The sequence below is a fragment of the Balaenoptera musculus genome, chromosome 2, assembly GCF_009873245.2.
Source record: "Balaenoptera musculus isolate JJ_BM4_2016_0621 chromosome 2, mBalMus1.pri.v3, whole genome shotgun sequence".
In the NCBI taxonomy this organism is placed as follows: Eukaryota; Metazoa; Chordata; class Mammalia; order Artiodactyla; family Balaenopteridae; genus Balaenoptera; species Balaenoptera musculus.
Genome location: NC_045786.1, coordinates 108,008,749 through 108,026,775, shown reverse-complemented (window position 1 = coordinate 108,026,775; position 18,027 = coordinate 108,008,749).

Below are 18,027 nucleotides of genomic sequence, written 5' to 3'. Positions count from 1 at the left end.
TTTTCTCCCTACTAAGTTTTATCTTATAAGCTTCTGTACATCATTTAGCCTGTTTAGAAGTTTGAGTGTGTGTCTAGTATGGTACCTACCCTTTCCATTGTTAGGTCAGCTGAAGATTTAAAAAAGCATGGTTTCGATGTGTTTGTTTAAGCATTTGATTAAAATCACAATAAAACAGAGCTAGACCTGAAGTACGTCCTTGGAGATGTCTCTCCTGGCTGGTAGCAGTGAGGAGGGCCTTCCAACCATTCATTGCATGTAATCTCTGGAGAAGATCTGTGTTTACTCAGAGTCTGAGGAAAATCTTTGGGAATAAACACGTTTTGTTGTGGAGTTTACAAGTTAAGCACCTTAAGGGTTTCACTTATTGCTAAGAATTAACATCTAATTAATTTGTTAAAATGTTTCAACAACAGCAGAGTAGGTAAAGGGAAAAAAAGCAAAGCAGAAAAAAAAAAAAGATTGGTTGACGCCATGTGCAAGAAGTGAAGTTGAATTGTGCCCTGATTAATTGATTAAGGATGGTTCCTGTGGTGAATAATTATGTTCAATAACTGTCAATATAATTTGCAATCAATTATCACTTATAAAACCAGCCTATAGCAAACTCAGTTTTACATGCATCCTAATGTAACTGCCACATTAGAAAGCATTACGTTCCAGTTTTTAAATCATGTCCTTTATTCAATGAATCATATTTGAACATTCTCACTTTTTATACAAGGTACCTTCCTTCCGAATTCATCACTCTCCTGTAGAGGCATTATACATCCACATGTTTGACATAACCTCATGGTAGGTGAAGAAAATTTCCTGCCTTTGACTCTAGGACTTTGTCATGTGACTTGCTTTGACCAATGGGTGTTAACAGATGTGCCATAAGCAGAGGCTTGAAATGTGCTTATTATAGATGGGCCTGCCCTCTTGTGCGTCACCATGAGAAGAGCTTCCCCTGGTAGCTGCTTGCACTATCAGCCTGGATCCCAGAATGAATACACATGGAACAGAACTGAGCCCAGCCTGCAGCAAGGAGTCACATCCAGTCAGACCTACAACCTGAAGCAGTTTCCCACTGAACCCAGCTTAGATGAGCTGAATCCTAACTGACCTAGAGCCTGTAAACATAAGAATAAATGTCTATTGTGACATGCCTCTGCATTTTGGGGCTGACTTTTTAATGTTGCAATAGGTAACAACACAGCTTTTCCTACCAAGCACTATTTCTTAATATAAGTGGGATATTTACTGTCCACTCTATCACTTAAGATTAGTAGCAATTCATCTAGTCAGAATTTGGCTGTCAGAAACCCCATTCATCTGTAATGCAGCCAAGAAAACAGAAGAGAGAGAAAGAGATCTCCCAGTGGCCAAAATAGATAAAATGTCCACATACTAACACTCACACATTTATTCATAGGAGAATTCTTCAGACACTCACTTAGATATATTTAATCTAATTTTTATATTCAATATAAAGTCTTTGCTAATCTGCTGTCCTAGGTATGAGAAAGTATAAGAAGTAATATAAATGTGAGATAAAGGCTTTTACATTAGGCACCTGAAAGGAAATACATAGATAACATATGGTTTGATAGGAAGTGAGAAAACATGGGAAGTATAGTAGTCTGGAATATTCAGTGTGGAGCCAGAAATCAACCTACTTCTGCAGGCCCTGAGAGCATCACTGCTTTCCTGCAAGGCTCCAAAACAGAGGTTCACAAAGATGCATCCTTTTGGGGCATAATGTAGCATGCTAGGATAGGTAAACATGGGTCATCTTTTTGAAATTTTAAACTTTCTTTTTAGACTTTATGATAAATTAAAATAGTAGGTCCAGGGCTTCCCTGGTGGCGCAGTGGTTGAGAATCTGCCTGCTAATGCAGAGGACACGGGTTCGGGCCCTGGTCTGGGAGGATCCCACATGCCGTGGAGCGGCTAGGCCCGTGAGCCACAACTACTGAGCCTGCGCGTCTGGAGCCTGTGCTCTGCAACAAGAGAGACCGCAATAGTGAGAGGTCTGCGCACTGCGATGAAGAGTGGCCCCCACTTGCCACAACTAGAGAAAGCCCTCGCACAGAAAAACGAAGACCCAACACAGCCAAAAAAACTAAAAAATAAATAAATAAATAAGTAAAGATGTTCTCACTTAAAAAAAAAAAAAAATAGTAGGTCCAGGTTTTTGAATTTTATGGACAAGTAAAAGAGGAGGGGTTCTGTGTTTTCTTCCCAATTAAAGACATTTATCAATATCATTTCATAAAGGAAGGTTATTTTAACATTAACCAAATAGGAGTGACATAAACCTACCCAAAAGAGGTCATTTGGCCAAGTGGACACTTTGTCAAATCTATGAACCAGTGTTAGGAAACCACTGATTTAAATAACTAACTTCATTTTAAAACAAAGATATATTATGAAATGCAAAATTTAGATAATAATTTAAGATAAAAATGGGGCATTTCATGCCTATTCTCTTGGAAACAAATGTTCACTCTCTTAGGCTGATAAAAGTTGTGTAGACAAATTTGAGAGATGATGCTCTCATTGTTAAATCAAGTCCATGTTGGCCTATTTGAGAAAACAGAGAAGTATATTCTGCGTTCTAGGACGAAGCACAAATTTCCATCAAATGGTTAAAATATAAAAGATTATGATGCTTTACATTTAAGAGTATATTTTTGTTTACCTGGAAATATAACTCTGGAGTCATTTGTTAGCCATGTATTCTAGACAACTGAGTCATTGTGTATCAATCAAGCAAATCTCACCTCTTCCAGGAAACTTCCAGTGAGATGTAGCACTGAGTTAGTTCATGGTGATTCTTAGAACCATAGAAATGTCAGTTTGTGTCCAGGGCTGACCTCTATAGGAAAGAAGAGGACATGGCCTGCATGAATGGAGTTGAAGGTCAAGCTGTCGTTCCCCCAAGCATTCCCTACCTGCCTGCAATTTCCTCCATTGGTGTAGTTACTATGACTTTTATAATGAATTACCAGGCCAGGCAAACCACATAGGCCATCAACATTTCCCACCATGTGCTAAGAGGGATGCGAGACACATACATGTATTACTCCTGTCTCAAAGAGTTTATAATGTAACTGGAGAGATAAGGTGGATATGAGACAGGAAAATAAAACAATAAAGACAAAGTAGTAGTTAACTGAGAATGAAAGTATGTGTTATTGTTTCCAGGATTTGTAGGAAGTTTGAGGAGGAGAAGTGTAGCAGGACTGGAGTAGCAGGAAGGTTTCAGGGCCTGAGGAGTAGTCCTTGAGTGAGACTATGATTGAAGGGAGTGGCCAGAAGCAGAGAGGTCATCCCAGGAGACTGCCATGTTGGCGGGTGGAGACTTGAATGGCAGGAACCCATCAGCAGCAGTAAAAAATACTTTTGGATGGTTAGAAGTAATGCCAGGACATCAAGGGCATGAGAATTAGAATTAAAGTAAAAGGAAATGAAAGGCTTTTGAGTAGATAAGTAATTCGATGATAAGTAAGGTTGACCTGAAGACACGAATAACAAGAGGACAACAGTTAAATGTGTAAGTGAACCACTTTTTAAATCGATGGATTCTTCATAAATTTAGGCAACATAAGGGTACCCTGAAGAGATGAGATAAACGATAGGTGAGCTCCCCTGTGTGTATGTGTGTGGGAGAAGGAAGGGGAGATTTGAGGATGTGCAAATGTCAGAAGGACGATGTGATACTTGGGTGATCAATACCAGTTCACAGTTTGACTTCTGCAGTCTTGGGAGGTGCATTTGGTTCACAAGTTTTGGGGTTGTGAACCAGCTCTGAGTTCTCAGGAAAACCAAGCTCTCCAGGAAACCAGGGGAGGGATAACGCTATGCCTCTTATCTCTTAAAAGATAAATCAGTTGGTGGTGGTAGAAACAATGGTTGTTGGGCATGCTCCTGCATCTTTTATTATGGCTGCGAAGTTCTCCAACTCTATAATCACTGTGGAAAGCAGAAATGCACTTTTACTGAGGACTTTCTATGTGTTTAATTTAATCAAATGCAAACATCAACCCTGTGATTTGCATACTGCTTTTCATTAACACATGAGGAGGTGAACACTCAGTAAAGGTCACATGGTGATAAGGGTGACGCCAGGGTTGCATGCTGGTCTTTTGACCACATATAACTTTGTCTTGCTGTGTTCTTTTTCTCTCATGACCTGGAAAGAAATGAGCATCTCAGAAGATCGAGTTGCTGGACAAAGTGTAACTATGCATAAAGAGAAACAGCATTTTGTTTAAGAACTCAAATAATGGAAAATAAAAGCAGCACATATGTGTATACTATATATCCATTTATGCACTCCTCTTTCTCTCTAGATAAGAAGTGCTGTTTGAAGTGGAAGTTTTTTGTACTTAAATATAGAGAACCTGAAACAAGATGTTTCAATTCTCAATCAAGAACTTACAGACGCAATAAAAGTGTTTTTTGTACAGTGTTCAGGGGAGGCCCAGGAGTAGGGGAAGGGATAAGGTGGGACCTACATGTTGTTCGGAGCCTCTTGACTCCTTCTTCCGTCCTAGATGCTCTTCTCCTTAAAAAAAGTACTTATTTTCATACGTGTAAAATTTCCTTTGGACGAAGGGTTATACAGCTTAAAAAATCAGGGCCAATTTCTTTCTTTTTTTTTTTAAGTACTTGTTCCCTTCATTCTTTTTTTTTTAAAATTTTAATTAATTAATTAATTAATTAATTTTTGGCTGCGTTGGGTCTTCACTGCTGCTTGCGGGCTTTCTCTAGTTGTGGCGAGTGGGGGTTACTCTTTGTTGCGGTGCGCGGGCTTCTCACTGCCGTGGCTTTTCTTGTTGCGGAGCACAGGCTCTAGGTGCGCGGCTTCAGTAGTTGTGGCGGTGGGCTCAGTAGTTGTGGCTCGCGGGCTTAGTTGCTCTGTGGCATGTGGGATCTTCCCGGACCAGGGCTTGAACCCGTGTCCCCTGCACTGGCAGGTGGATTCTTAACCACTGCGCCACCAGGGAAGTCCGAGGGCCAATTTCTGAGTCCAGTTCCTTTCTTTTTTCCCAAACACCATCAGCTGAACAACTCAATTGAATTTACTCTGAAATCAAACCTTGTTTTATGTTTAGTGCTACAAATGACACAATACAGAATACATTATTCTAAACATGTAAGAAAATATGATCAAGATATTCAAATAATGACTAAATATACCCGCATAACCATTCAAGTGAGAGAAAAACTGACTCCAGAGGAAAAGCAGCTGGGCCAGCCACATAAGTAACAGGTCCTGTTTCAAGATCCTTTGGGTAAATGGAGGATGAACTTACTCTTGGGAAAGCAAGTGGCACAAAGAGTCTAAGTGTTACACACAGCAACTACTCAGATATCAACTAGAAACATCATCATTTAGGTCTTTACAGGAGAGTTTTAGGGATGAAATGGGAGACCAAAGAAATAGGAGCTCCTGATATATATTCTTGGATTTGCTCTCCAGACTAGTTTTAGTATTTTACGTTACCAAAGCTCATCAAAATATTATAGGAATGCTAGTTACCCCACAACTTCATTAATTGGGTATTATCATTTTAAAGATCTTTGCTGGCTTCAGGCCTTTCAAAAAATCCCAGCTGGAGGAGGTACAGCCTTCCTCATCAAGTGGTGCCCCGAGTTGCTGCCCATTACTATGGGAGCATGGAGTTGTACAGAGCAGCACCTAGGGAAATTGTCCTAACTTGTGCCATCTTGGGGGAAGTCTACAGCCAATCCATTGGAACTAAAGCTTTCCACAGAGCACAGGTTCATCTGAATGAACATAAAGTTAGCAATCTACGGCGGTGAACAATCTGAGATAATTTGAACTTTTGAATAACCAACTGCAGTACAATGTTTGAAAAGCTGTAAAAAAGACTTCTTCACAATTCACAATTGAAGATGGAGACTTTTATAATTCTGCCCCAAGTGTTCCATTTTAAACATTTTATAGGTAAATACAAGTAAATGACATGTATTTAAATTGAATTTGTTCTCAAACCTGTTTCAACTTGAGCAATTGCTGCAATAAAATTTCCTTTAATATCTTTGTTTAACTGCCATTGGTAAAAAACCCTAAATCTGAAGCTATTTCTAAAATGGAAGATTGAACATAATTGATATTAAGTACCATTAAGCTCATTATTGGTCTTGTGAATATATTTTTATATTCTCTGGGACAGATATCATCTCAGGGAAAAGAAAGTTCATCTCTCATGTGTTTCTTCTATTCAATTCTCTTCACCAGACTATGCTGTGTAATGTGCTAGCCTCTGAATACCAGAAAAATGAGGAACAAACCCAATCTTCAAGAAACTCTGTCTAGAGGTTAGTGGCATATGTACATGTACACAAATAATGCATTGCAATGGGTGCTGTAATAGAGAGACACATATAAGTGCTTTGGAAACAAATGTGAAGTTAATAATTCTGAAGTCACAGTAGGGGGAATGGGATGAGAAAGGTCAGGGAAACGAATAAGAGATGGCATTTCATCTGGGACTTAATTGATGAATAGGAGTTTGTCAGGTTGATGCGGAGGCAAGGAGATTCCAGATAATGGGAAGAAAATTCATGGAACAGTGGGAAATTTAGTGTGCTTAGAGATATGGTCACATGAAGAGGAAGAGGGTAGACAGGAGCTTGGAAATCCCAACCAGGTAAGCTGTGGGCAGGCTGTGAACTGCATGTTTATTTGTCCACTGAATACTGAGCTAGAATGCACTTTTACTCAAAATCCTAGAGTTGTGGGACAAGCTCTCACTTCATTGCCTCTGTAAAGGATTGCATTTCCTTTCTTCTAAGATGTATACAAAAGGAAAAAAAAAGATTTTGAGAATGAACTCCAATATATCTCTTTCTAACAACATTTATTTGTATTTGATTTTTCTAAAAGAAACAGACATCCAGTGTATGGATCTTTAGAAACGTGTGTGATTTTGCTGAAATATATATTTCTACAGAACCATAATACTTTCTATCATATCTTTCCTATTCCACAAAAAAAGTTCTTAAAATGAATGACAAGCCAATGGTATAGCATTATCTCTACTAGGAATTCTTAGAGATAGTGTTTGTCAGTGTTTGAATAGTGCTTTTTTGCATGGGGACAAGCAAATTGTGGGCTCTTAACAAAAAGCATCTCAGAGAATTCTTTTGATGATGATGAATCTTATCTTTGTATGTGGGGTTATGCTGGGTGATTTCTAATGCCCCTTTCGCTCTCTCTGCCTTTCTGCCCCCACCTACCCCATCTCTTTCTACCCATCTACTTGTCTACAGAGGGGCCATAACACCTGGAAACATACTAATATTATTTTACTATGTATTATAATATCAAAAAATCCTTTATTAATCTATACCTACAGACTAGATGGCTGGAGTGTAGTTCCAAACTGGCTGATATTGAGATCAGTCAAACATATTTTGATATTAAATAAGATGAGATGCTTAAACATAATTGATTCTATTTAAGTAGGGTTTACTTTGGTAGAGCACCTTGTCACTTTGGGGAAGTATTTTAGGTATAAGCTGATATTTTAATATCTCTGTCAGAAAGCAGCTGTATATGATGTTCTATGTATATTGATTGATAAGGGAACCACTGAGCTAAAATAAACAGTTCATGGTAGACCTGGCTGAAAATAGCTATAGAATGGCAGGGTAAAAGGTAAGGTGGAGGCCATGACAGATTGATATACACATATGGAGAGTCTGCCAGTGCTTGACTCTGTCCTGGTCACATTCTATCTGTACAGAATATTTCAGGTGGACATTTAGGGGTAGGTGTTATTTATATTGGCTGCTCCATATTCTTCCAGCAGTGAACTAGAATACTTTGGATAGCATGTGAGTAACTTCTGTCAGTGTCCTAGGTATGTATGATGAATTGTGACCCAGTAGTAAGCCCCCTCTGAATGCCCTCCAGGTCAGGCCACAACTAGCTCATATGACACCTCTGTAAAATGAGAAAAAAGTGCCTCTTCTTCTAGATGGACATAGTCTGGGGAGCATGGATTGGGGATAGAGCACAAGATTGATTTGGGGTATCTTGTGCTGAAAATAAACTATGTGATTATATATGATGGTCTTGCCTCCATTATCTAGTGTCAGGCATCTCCCGGGCACTAATACTTAAGGCAGAATCCCACTGCCCACTTTTGGCTGAACACCTATTACGTACTTACATAAGTATGTGATTAAGTAGCACACTTACTAATATGTATACTTAATATACATACAGTGTACATACTAATGCTAATACTTAATATGGAGGTAGCATTTCAAGTTTGCTAGATTTTTCTAATTTCCTTTGCTAAAGTTATGACAAAACTTTCAAAGATTTCACCCTGTTTCTGAAATCAATTATTTTAAACAAGAAAAAATAGTGTGAATTCATGAAATATCTCGGTCAGTAAAGTAGGTGGTCATAAGAGTCTACAGAAACTCAGTTAGCATCCCGAAGTCCAGAGGATGAAGAGTTATCACAGTGCTTGGCTAGGATGAGGGGGAGAAAATGTGTTCAGAAAGTCATATAACAACACCACTTCCAGGTTTACTTATGTTTCACATTTTTTTTCACTCTTTTTGAAAGGCAGAGTAATGGGCCCCCCCAAAGATCTCTAATCTCTGGAACCTGTTACTATGTTACCTTACATGGCAAAAGGAACTTTGAAGATTAAGTTTAAGGACCTTGGGATGGGCAGATTATCCTGGATTATCTGAGTGGGCCCAACCTAATCAAATGAATCTTTAAAAGAAACTTTCTTGACTGAGATGAGAGTCAGAGGGTGATGTGTTTATGAAGGAATGGTCAGAGAGAAATGCAGTGTTGCTGGCTTTGAAAATGGTAGAAGGGAGCCATGAGCTAAGGAACGTGGCTGGCCTCTAGGAGCTAGAAAAGGCAAGGAAATATATTCTCCTCTAGACCCTCCAGAAGGAATGCAGCCTTGCTGACACCTTGATTTTAGCCCTGTAAGACCCATTTCAGAACTTTGACCTACAGAACTATAGGATAATAAATTTGTATTGTGTTAAACCACTAAATTTGTGGTACTTTGTTACAGTAGCAATAGAATACAAATACATTTTATGTGTATAGTACTAAATTACATATTGCAGGTTTATATTTGTTTTGGGATGCCTCTTTCCAAGATTTCATAGCACTTAATTTTTTTTACTGAAAGTTAATATACTTTGAACTTAATACATTAAAGGACACTATCAACAGAGTGAAAAAGCAACCCACAGGATGGGGCAAAATATCTGTAAATCATATATCTGATAAGGGATTAATATCCAAAATATATAAAGAACTCTATAATTCAACAAAACAACAACAAAAAACCCCACTAAAAATGGGCAAAGGACTTGAATAGATACTTCTCCAAAGAAGATATACAAATGACCAATAAGCATATGAAAAGATGCTCAACATCACTAATCACTAGGGAAATGCAAGTCAAAATCACAATTAGATACTACTTCACACTATTAGGATATCTATTATCAAAAAAACAGAAAATAGCAAGCATTGGTGAGGATGTGAAGAAATTGGAACCCTTGTGCATTGCTGGTAGAAATATAAAATGGTGCAGTTTCTGCAGAAAACAGCTTCCTCAAAAAAATAAACACAGAATTACCATATGGTCCAGAATATCCACTTCTGAGTATATACCCCAAGCAACTGAAAGTAGGGACTCGAACAGGTATCTGTACACCCACTTTCATAGCGGCATTATTCAGTATAGTCAAAAGGTACAAACAACATGTGGTATATATATACAATGGAATATTATTCAGCCTTAAAAAGGAAGGAAATTCTGACACATGCTACAACATGGATGAACCCTGAAGACATTATGCCAAGTGAAATAAGCCAGATATAAAAGGACAAATATTCTATGATTCCACTTCTATGAGGTACTTAGAGTAGTCAAATTCATAAAGTCAGAAAGTAGAATTGTTCTTTCCAGGGGGTGGGGGGAGGAAAGAATGGGAGTAATTATTTAACAAGTACAGAGTTTCAGGTTAGGAAAATGAAAAGTTATGGAGATGGATGGTGGTGATGGTTTCACAGCAATGTGAGTATACTTAATGCTACTGAACTGTACACTTAAAATGGTAAATATTGTTACACATATTTTACACAATAAAAAAATTAATAACGTTGAGTAAAAGAATCAGTGAGATTGGTCTAGGCATATTTGAGAAATGGCTAGGAAAGCACAGCAAGAGAAAAGGGGTCTCATGTAGGAGATTTTTATCCCCTAGGGGACATTTTTGGTTGCCACAATTGAAAGGTTGCTACTGGCATCTAGTGGGTAAAGGACAGGGTTGCTGCAAAACATCTTACAATGTAGAGGACAGCCTCCCACAACAAAGAATTATCCAGCCCAAAATGTCTGTAGTGCTGTAAGTAAGAAACCAGACAGAGTTGGAGGGAACTGATGAGAAGTGTCTTAAATGCTAAGCCAAGTTTAGAGTTTGTGCAATAGGGAGATTTCAAGACAAGATGGTGGAGTAGGACCCTGAGCTCACCTCCTCTCATGAGCACACCAGAATCACAACTAACTGCCCAACAACCATCAGTAAAAAAGACTGGAACTTACCAAAAAAGATATTCTACATGCAAAGAAAGACATAAAGAGGAAGCCACAAGGAGACGGTAGGAGGGGTGCACTCATGATATAATCAAATCCCATACCCACCCGGTTGGGCAACCCACAAACTGGAGAATAATTATATCAAAGAAGTTCTTCCACAGGAGAATTCTGAGCCCCACGTCAGGCTCCCTAGCTTGGGGGTCTGGCATCAGGAGGAGGAGTCCTCCAAAGCATTTGGCTTTGAAGGCCAGAGCAGCTTGATTTGCAGGAGCTCCACAGGACTGGGGGAAACAGAGACTCCACTCTTGAAGGGTACACACAAGGTCTCACATGCACTGGAACCCAGGTCAAAAGCAGTGACTTCATAGGAGCCTGGGCCAGATCTACCTGATGGTCTTGGAGGGTCCCCTGGACCTTGGGTGACGAGAGGTGAGTGTACTTCTGGGACACATATGACATCTCCTACAGAGGGCCACTTCTAGGTCGAGAAAGGTAACTAGCCTACCACATACATAAAAATACAAATAGAAATTTAGATAAAATGAGATGACCAGAGGAATATGTTACAGAAGAAAGAACAAGACAGAGTTTGTGCAATGGGTAAAATATTTTTTAAGGTGGGAGAAGGGTGACTTGACAATGTTGAGAAAGGTTAATGACAGGAGGATGGATTAAATGCAAGGACAGATTAAGGGTAGATAGATGGTTGTGATAATCTAGTCTGGTGTGGCAAAATCTATAATGTTTTGTGTAGTTGCATGTGCCAGGCACTATTCTAGCACTTTACAGGTATTAACTCATGTAGCCCTCATAATACCTATGTGTTATATACATTATTCTCATTTCACAGAAGGGGAAATGAGGAACACAGGAAGTGTTTACGGTCAGTAAGGGATGGAGCTGGCCTTTGAATGTGGGAAGTCTGTGCTACTTCTTTTTACAGGCTGAACTACTTTTTAAATACCTAGATACATCTCCTTTTTTTTTTCTATCAACTTGGTTGGAAAATTGGGTTTATGGTTAAGTAGGATAAGGGGATTATTTAGACTTTACTACCTCCTTTCTACATTAGATTGAGTTTGAGGAAGACTGAGAAAGTTGATAAAACAGCATTTGGCTTCTTGAATTTTAGAAAATTGCTTGGAGCGAAGATTAGAATTAAGAGTGGGTGAATTAAAAATATAGGTTGGAGGAGGTGAATAATCAGGGAGAGATCACAATTTCTCACCCACCAGCTCTCAAATTCTGACTCTCCAAAAGCTTCAGCAGCATGTAGATGCCATTCCATTGACATGCATCAAACTTGAAAAACACAATCTAGGCCAGGACTGTCACTCCACCTCCCACTCCCCGGTAACACTCACTCATCCTGAACACTTCCCACTCAATAATCCTTTCCCATGAAAAGGAAGGAAGACGGCCATGCCCTGCTGCTAGGGCCTTGTGTGAGCTTGTTTAGGGAATGGAGGGGGTCTATGCCACTGAGGAAGGAGAAAGGAGAGAGAACGGGCTCTTTGTTTCATTGAAAGCACATCACACTCCACTGTTTGCCTGTTTTTTTGTAAACAGTATTGCAGTTTGCCATAGCTCTGAAGACCTGGAAAAGGCTGAAAAGCTGCTGGCCCAATTAGCGTTTGTCCCTGAAGAGGTTTAAGACCAGGAACCCAGCTCTTTTAGTCTTGCTTCTATCACTAATCAAGTCTGTGATCTTAGACAATATTACCATATTCATCATTATTTTACTGCCTGCTTTTCCATGCAACATCTTCTTTTTATATTCGTAACAGGCTGCTGGAGTAGGCAAAGCAGATACTATTAGCATTTTTTTTCTGATGACAAAAACTGATGTTCTAAAAGGATAAGTGATCTACTCAGGATCACCCAGCTAGCATGTGACAAAACTGGGACATGAATGTGGTCTGAGTCACTTCAAATCCATGTGTTCTAATGCCACTACTTCTCCAACTCTAGGGTGCATAAGCATCACCTGGAGACTTTATTAAAACATATTCCTGGGACCTACTCTAAGGTATAGAATGTGTATTACTATAGAATACTACTAATGGTATCTATTACTATAATATCTCTATTATTTAGATAGTATCTCTATGCTAATTTAGTAGGTCTGGGGTGGGATCTGAGAATCTGCAATTTTAACAGCTGCCCAGGTGGTGCAGGTCTACGGCCCATTTTAAAAGTAGCACTGTTTTATACTATACCTATGTACCTCTTTGTAGCACAGTTTCTTTATCTATAAAAGAGAGTTGATAATAACTGGCTCTCTTTATCTTCTAAGAGTTCCAGTTGAGATTGTAGTGAATTAACGATGGCTACAAACACTTTGCAGGTCCTCCCATAAAGAGAAACAGTCTATTTCCTTGCCTCTTGAATCTGGGCTGGTTTGGTGACTTGCTCTGACAAATAACATATGGTAAAAGTGACATGTGACTTTCAAGCAAGACCTTAAGTGGCCTTGAAGTTTTCATTCTTGCCCTCATGGAACCCTGAAGCCACCACGTGAAGAAGTCCAGGCTAGATGTGGTGGTGACAAAGACCCAGCTGATGACCCAGAAAAGAGTGAGGCCATCCAGGATCATCCTTTCAGCTAAATGAAGCCACATGAGACAGCCAAAGAGATACTAGCAGAAGAACTGTTCCATTAACCCATAGGATTATAAAAAATGATAAATTGTTGTGTTTGGGGTGGTTATTTTACATCAATAGATAAATAGGGATAAAATAGAAAATGATTATAAAAATATTTTGAAATTATAGTAATATCTGTAAATTCTGTAAGAATAAAGCTTTTCCATAATAATAAAATCAGCTGTACTAAAAATTAACAAAGCAGATAAAAGATTTAAAATCAAGCTATTAGAATAAACATTAAATAAAAAAGATATCTATGAAGACATACTAATAAAAACAGATACATGAGTAAATGAATGGGAGAAAAGAGGATTCTTCTGTCCACCAGTGAGTACAGAGGGAATGGTAGAGTTAGAAAATCAGCATTTTGCAACCACATGGTAAAGACTGATTAGAGCAAGAGTCATCAGTGGGTGCTAAATATAGGGGGAAAGTTTGAAGATGAAATTCATACTTGAATTGAAGATGAAGATGATATTTGCTTCATCTCATAATGTCTTCACAGATTGTTATTCATTGCAATAGGAAAATCTTACATTACACAGTAGGAAAATCATACAACACCATGACTAATCAAAATTAAAATCATCAGTGAGGGTCAATGGACACTGTTTGCCTCTAGATGTGATACCACGAGAAGGACACACCCTCAGGGGTGCATAACCTTAATCTACTCATGAGGAAACATTAAATAAACTCAAACTGAGGGATATTCTGTAAAATAAACAGCTTGTATTTTTGAAAAATTAAAATGTCGGACTGAGAAATGAGAGACTGAGAAACTGCTCCAGATTAAATGGAACTAAAGAGAGGAATATGCTATTAGGGACATTTAAAAAGACTGGAATGGGCTTCCCTGGTGGCGCAGTGGTTGAGAATCTGCCTGCTAATGCAGGGGACACGGGTTCGAGCCCTGGTCTGGGAAGATCCCACATGCCGCGGAGCAACTAGGCCTGTGAGCCGCAACTACTGAGCCTGCGCGTCTGGAGCCCGTGCTCCGCAACAAGAGAGGCCGCGATAGTGAGAGGCCCGCGCACCGCGATGAAGAGTGGCCCCCGCTTGCTGCAGCTAGAGGAAGCCCTCGCACAGAAACTAAGACCCAACACAGCCAAAAAAAAAAAAAAAAAATCATAAAAAAGACTGGAGTATAGACTGCAGATTAAAGTCTTGTAAGAATGTTAAATTCCCTGGACTCCATCATTGTACTGTGGTACTGTAAACTAATTATTCTTGGTATTAGGAAACGCATGTTGAAATATTAAGGAGTTAAGGGTCATGAGATATATATGTATATATATATGTATATATATATATATATATATATAGTCTATCCTCAAATAGTTTAGAAAAACTAAATTACACACAGGCATACATAAGAGACAGAGACAGAGAGAGTGAGTCTGGGAGCATGCAAGAGAGATAAAGCAAAAAAAGCAAATGTGGCAAAATGTTAAAAATGGATGAATCTTGGTAGAGGGTATATGAGAGTTCTTTAAGTTATTCATGCAACTTTTCTGAGTTTGAAATTATTTCAAAACAAAAAGTTACAAATAGTATATAAGTGAATATATTTTTGATTTCCAAGTGAAGATGAACTTTGTGAGCTTAATAAAGGAAAAAAATCATAACACAAATAATTGATAGATTTGACCACATTAAAAAGAAAACTTCTGTAAAATCATCATCAAATTAAAAAACAAAATACAGGCTAGGGGACTATCTGCAATAAAAGCAACATAAGGCAAATATACCTAAAATTATAAATATGAAGAGCTCATACAAATTGCAGTAGGTAAGCAAAGGATACCGGTGCACGTGAGGGCATGGCGGTGGCCAGGTGAGCATGGAGCGCCTGAGAGGGCCGAGCGCCCACAGTCCCCTGTGCCTCGAGAGGGCTGCAGTGCACCCTGAAACCTGGGAGCCTCAAATTGTGGCGCTGCATATGTGATGATGGATGAGCCATGGTGGGAAAAGTGTGTCGCCTCAGACCTCCAATCCAGTGCTCCTGTGTTGGAAGGTGCCGGCCTTCCGTGTCTACTCCCTGCTCCTGAAGAACCACGGGTTTTCTGACATCCTGACCCTGCTGAGTAACCACTGCCAATTCTGCCGCACGTCCCAGCACCTGGTAGTCTACCTGCCAGACCATTCCTGGATCGCCATAGCATCACCACCTCCAAGCAGTGTACACCGTGGCAGTCTCGTACCTCCTGCTAGCAAAGGTTGGAACAAAGGATCCGGGACCCCGATGTCCAAGCCTTCAGGGGCACCACAGCCCAGAAGGACTTACTCTGTACATCCTAAAGCAGCAGCCCCATCAGGCCAGGCCTGGTCTGGTCTGGGGAAGCACAGGCCTGAAAGTTAGAGATTTGCCCCAGACCATTCAGCCAGTAAGTGGCTGAGCTCCTGTAGAACCTAGGATGGTCATCTTCAGAGTGTGTGATCAGTCCCACCCATGCTTCATCTCAAAGTAAAAGAGCTTTTCAGTGGGTGCTTACTCTGAGTTTTCAGCTTCTCCATCAAACTGTCAAATTTGTCTATCCTGGTTCCCATATGGGAAAGGCCTGGGACCCCACATTCCCCTGTGCCTCCCTCTCTGTGAACCTTGAAACCACCAGCAGGAGGGTCGGAGTTCAAAATCAGAGTCTGGGGGAAGGGTGCTGGAGCCACTCTAGTGTCCAATATGGGCTTCATATACAGCCTGGACAGTGGGATCTGGTGGGGGTGGGTGAGCCTTTGTTAGAGTTACTTCTACTCCTTTCTCAAAACATGTAAGAAAATGTCTTGTAGTATCTGCCATCAACTCTAACAGTTCATCTCTACCCAACTAGGTCTGGGGTACAAAGAGTAAATACCACGCTCATTAAATAATTCAGAAGCAGCTGCTACCTTTATGGAGTGCTTCCTACCTGATAGGTCCTGTCTGTGCCAGTCATTTTACCAATGCTATCTTCTTGAGCCCTCTCTACTACCCTTTGAGGTGTGGGTTTCCAAACGATTGCTCAATATCACACAAGTTAGTCATGTTGACAATACTGATCAGCTTTTGTTTCTCTCATCAGTGTCTTATAGTTTTCAAAGTACAGGTCTTTCGTCTCCTTAGGTAGGTTTATTCCTAGGTATTTTATTCTTTTTGATGTGATGGTAAATGGGATGTTTCCTTAATTTCTCTTTCTGATCTTTCATTGTTAGTGCATAGGAATGCAAGGGTTTCTGTGTATTAGTTTTGTATCCTGCAACTTTACTGAATTCATTGATGAGCTCTAGTAGTTTCCTGGTAGGATCTTCAGGATTTTCTATGTATAGTATCATGTCATCTGCAAACAGTGACGGTTTTACATCTTCTTTCCCAATTTAGATTCCTTTTATTTCTTTTTCTTCTCTGATTGCCATGGCTAGGACTTCCAAAGGAGAGTGGATATCCTTGTCTTGTTCCTGATTTTAGAGAGAATGCTTTCAGCTTTTCACTGTTGAGAATGATGGGTTCGTCATATATGCAATCCCTATCAAATTACCAATGGCATTTTTCACAGAACTAGAACAAAAAATTTTAAAATTTGTATGGAGACACAAAAGACCCCAAATAGCCAAAGCAATTCTGAGAAAGAAAAACAGAGCTGGAGGAATCAGGCTCCCTGACTTCAGACTATACTCCAAAGATACAGTCATCAAAACAATATGGTACTGGAGCAGGGACAGAAATATAGATCAATAGAACAGGATAGAAAGCCCAGAAATAAACCCACGCACCTATGGTCAATTAATCTATGACAAAGGAGGCAAGAATATTCAACGGAGAAAAGACAGTCTTTTCAGTAAGTGGTGCTGGGAAAACTGGACAGCTACCAGTAAAAGAATGAAATTAGAACACTGCCTAACACCATACACAAAAATAAAATCAAGATGGATCAAAAAGCTAAATGTAAGGCCAGACACTATAAAGCTCTTAGAGAAAAACGAAGGCAGAACACTCTTTGACGTAAATCACAGCAATATCTTCTTTGATCCACATCCTAGAATAATGAAAATAAAAACAAAAATAAACAATGAGACCTAGTTAAACTTAAAAGCCTCTGCACAGCAAAGGAAACCATAAACAAAATGAAAAGACAACCCACAGGATGGCAGAAAATATTTGCAAACGAAGTGACTGACAAGGGATTAATCTCCAAAATATACAAACAGCTCACACAGCTCTATATCAAAAAAGCAAACAACCCAAGAGACTCCCCTGGTGGTCTAGTGGTTAGCATTCGGCGCTTTCACTGCCATGGCCTGGGTTCCATCCTTGGTCAGGGAACTGAGACCCCACAAGCTGCACGGCGTGCCAAACAAATGAACAAACAAACAACCCAATCAAAAACTGGGCAGAAGATCTAAACAGGCAATTAACCAAAGAAGACATATAGATGGCTGAAAAGCACATGAAAAGATGCTCAACATCACTAATTATTAGAGAAATGCAAATCAAAACTACAATGAGGTATCACCTCACACTGGTCAGAATGGCCATTATCAAAAAGTCTACAAACAGCTATACGTATACATAGTAGAAACTAGCACAACATTCTAAAGCAACTATACTCCAATAAAAATTAATTTAAAAAAAGTCTACAAACAATAAATGCTGGAGAGGGTGTGTAGAAAAGGGAACCCCCTTACACTGTTGGTGGGAATGTAAATTGGTACAACCAATATGGAGAACAGTATGGAGGTTCCTTAAAAAAGTAAAAATAGAACTACCATATGATCCAGCAATTCCACTCCT